This window comes from Lygodium microphyllum, chromosome 6, assembly GCF_053477565.2.
Source record: "Lygodium microphyllum isolate KBCC chromosome 6, Lygodium_microphyllum_v1.1.10, whole genome shotgun sequence".
Classification (NCBI taxonomy): Eukaryota; Viridiplantae; Streptophyta; class Polypodiopsida; order Schizaeales; family Lygodiaceae; genus Lygodium; species Lygodium microphyllum.
In genome coordinates, this window is record NC_141140.1 from 126,876,851 (window position 1) to 126,880,475 (window position 3,625).

The window sequence follows — 3,625 nt, forward strand, 5'->3', positions numbered from 1 at the left end:
CTTTGTCTCTCTCCCCCTCTCCTCTTTACCTCTTAAATGTTATATGAAAGAAGAGAGAGAGAGAGAGAGAGAGAGACAGAATCTAAGCCCTCGACAGGAGGGAAAATAGGGGGAGAAAAAAATGGTTAATTAAAAGAAGACTAGCTTTAAAAATCAAACATTTAATTAAAGAAAACTAAATTAGTTCAATCTAATAGAAAGACACTTTTAATTTAAAAGTTTGATTTAATGAGAGAGAGAGAGGGGAAAACCTAGGCGTTACACATGAGAAAGAGGGAAAAAGAGAAAAAGAAAGAGAGATTATAAGTGAGAGGGGAAGGGGAAGCAAGGGAAGCTTTAGTTAAAAAAGAGGGAAAGGAGAAAATGAGAGATTACACAAGAAAGAGGGAAAAGGGAATTTTGATTGAAAAATGAAGGTTTGATATCTAAGTTCAAAATTTTCCAAACCTATATTCTCTTTATGTTTACTCTCTTTCTCTCTCTCTCTTTTCCTTTGATTAAAATTTTCAAAGGTTTGAGGCTTTCCAACGTATAACAATAAAATTTTCATATTTTATGTTTATATTCTCCTTTTGTCTCGTCTCACAATCTTCCTATTTTCTTCTAATTTTTCTTTTTTCTCCTCCCTTTTTAAAATTCTCTTCTTGCTCTCCTTGCCACTTAAAAACTATTTAAATTTGAAAAACATACTCTCTCTCTCTCTCTCTCTCTCTCTCTCTCTCTCTTCTTTGTATCCTTCTCTCAAAACTACATTAGAAAATTTTTAAATTAAAAAAAGTTTTGAAAAATGTTTTAAGTACACAAAAGTTTAATTAAAAAGTTTGATCTATGAGAAAGAAAGAGAGAGAGAGAGAGAGAGAGAGAGAGAGAGAGAGAGAGAGAGAGAGAGAGAGAGAAAACCTAAGCATTACACATGAGAAGGGAAAGGGGAAAATTTTAATTAAAAGGGGAGGTAGAAAATATATAAATGAGAGAAGGAAAGCCCTCTAAAAAATAATATAGTGCATAGAATTTCACCAAATAGTTGCTAACCTATATAGAGCATGTTATTTGAAGGACGATAAGCTTACATCTCGATTAATCAACCTCACAAAGAACCAAAACTGCAAGTGCAACAAGAACAATTGAATCTCCCACGTTTTGTTTTGCTACACCCCCAATATTATATTTGATTGAAAGCATAGCACAAGGGAGGAAAGGAATCATCAATAGATTGTAGAGGAAAGGTGGTCAACAAGGGAGAAATCTTCATATACATCAGCAAGTCCTTGGATACCTAGGTTCCCCAATGGGTCAAGTTGTTGACCCAAGGAATCATCAATGGACATTCAATAGGAATAAAATGAAACTTACGCAGTAGAAAATTACTTGGCTACATCAAGTGAAGTGTTTATTTCTTAAAGATTTCACACCCCCAAGCAAGAACAAAAGGACATTTGAGCACTAGAAGTCAATTTAGCCACATTACAACATTAAAAACTCTAAAATACTAAGAATTCTATCTACCCAACCATTAAATTTTGCTTGTCTTTGGTAAGATCTAGCAAGACTCTACAAGAGGTTTACTTCGGATGGACTGAAGAAAGCATATACATATCCTCCATCACTTTCAAATTGAGGAAGAAAAGTTCACCTCCCAAGGTCCAAATTGTCACAAACTAGAATGCTAGGTGGAAGGGGGATTATAGATCGCAAATTGGGGAAATGTAAAAGCCATTCATGCTTGATAATTCAATTCACATTCAATATTGGGGTAACAAAAAATAGTGTATTAGTTGAAGGCTTACTACACTTCATATTAGAGCAAGAAGCTTTTCACTTTGTTTGCTAGGTTTTTGAATAATGTTCTATCAAGGGACATCAAGATTTACTAGAAGGCAAAGCTCCTTAAGCAAAAATATACATATTGGAGCTCGTACAAGAATATAGGCTTTTCAATGATGGGGGGACTGCATTAGAGAGACTATCCTTCACCTCATTATAAAATGAGATAATTCATATTCTTGTCAAAAAGGGAGTCTACAAAAACATAAGCTTTTCAATGATTGGGGGAGGGGGCCCTTCCAAAAGTATGGTGTAATGAGACCGCATTAGAGAGACTATCCTCCATCTCATTATAAAATGAGATAATTCATAAGAGAGACTTTCCTCCACCTTATTATAAAATGCTGACATAGAAATGTGAAATTCATGTAGGTAATAATCCTACTAACATCAAAAATTTGGTTAGTTACAAACTCCTGCTGCCATTAGATTCATTGGTTTGATAAAAATCAATGACTTGCTCCTGCTATTCTGGATTATTCACGCTTCTACTGTTCCGAATGGAAACCTAGGCCTTAGGGAGGGAAGATTCCAATTAGAGCAGAAAAGTTTCCATCGAGAATCTGGGAGGCTAGCTATGTCACATCACCAGACAACAAGCCGAAATCCCCAGCAGAGAAGACCCGTTCCCCGATTGCCAGAGGGCGGCAAATTGGGGCTACATGGAATGACCGTTCCTTTCGTGCCCGAGATAGACGAAACCTGGTCCTCTAGCTCAACAATTGAAATAGATAAGTAAATGTGATACTTACACCATACGGCATGAAAGCAACCCATGGCCCATACAGAACAAATACCCGTTGGCTTCGTGTTGCTAGATCGTAAGCATTGCACGCCCACTCTTCGTCGAGCACGCCTGCAATCAGCTCGAGTCGATAATACAATGTTCCCGTAGTGACATTTAATAAAGCTGAGCTCCTAGCACTGAGCTAATGACACAAGCTACCAAAACCAACAACAGACAGCCCAAAACCTAGAAACCCATATTGCAAACTTTCAACGTCGATGACAAGGAATCACAATTTCCCCCACCTGAAAGCTGGCCAGTTCATTAACTTAGATTGCACGCTAGTAATAGGGAGCATGTCGTAGGGGCACCTCAGCACATTTCTGATATCATTGGGCATAAGTAGATTTATGCCCTCTAAGTATATTTATGTACCATCCCAGGTGCACCCGGCGTATGTTCGAGAGGAAGCGAAAACTCGCGCGCCTCAGAGGTAGTGACAAAGAGATGATCATCACGCGAGTATCCCCATCTGATGATGCTTGCTGTTTCCAAATCGTCACAGGCACACGGAGCCTTCAGACGGACGGTGAGGGTGAGGGTGAGGGTGAGGGTGAGGGAGGGATCGAAAAGGGCAGACAAGAGACAAGAGTCCTTGAAACGGGAGTTTTTAGGGTTAGGGTTTTTACGGCTTTCGAATCTGGATGTGAAGATGGCTCCGGCTCGCTCTCGTAAAACTGAGAATGGTGTCCCGCTCGACCTTTCAGATGTCACAGTCAACCTTACTAACTAACTTTGAAATGGAAGTGCGAACTATCCGTATTACGTAGTGTGGCACAACCGTCAAATTAGGGAAGCCTTAGCCAACGTTCGCAAAGGCCAAAGAGGAGACAATCAATACATGACCCCCAATTTGGGCTTTCAAGTTTCACGTCAAGACAAACGGTCAACATTGGAAATTCTACGTCGTAGGGCAGCTCCTATCCAATCCCACAACATGTTTGGGCAGCAAGAAACACATGCCCATAAAGATGACATATATCCTCTCCCATTAACCTATATAGCACATCTCCT

The 3,625-nt window shown here is 39.1% G+C and overlaps 1 long non-coding RNA gene across 1 annotated transcript; it reads right to left on the reverse strand.

The window, feature by feature from the left end:
• Nucleotides 1–937: 937 nt before the first annotated feature.
• Nucleotides 938–3,331, reverse strand: LOC148035100 (uncharacterized). Its single transcript, XR_015691156.1, has 3 exons — nt 2,857–3,331; nt 2,622–2,680; nt 938–2,534 (listed from the first exon to the last, which is right to left on the reverse strand). It is a non-coding gene; the product is annotated as an uncharacterized LOC148035100 (long non-coding RNA).
• Nucleotides 3,332–3,625: the final 294 nt, after the last annotated feature.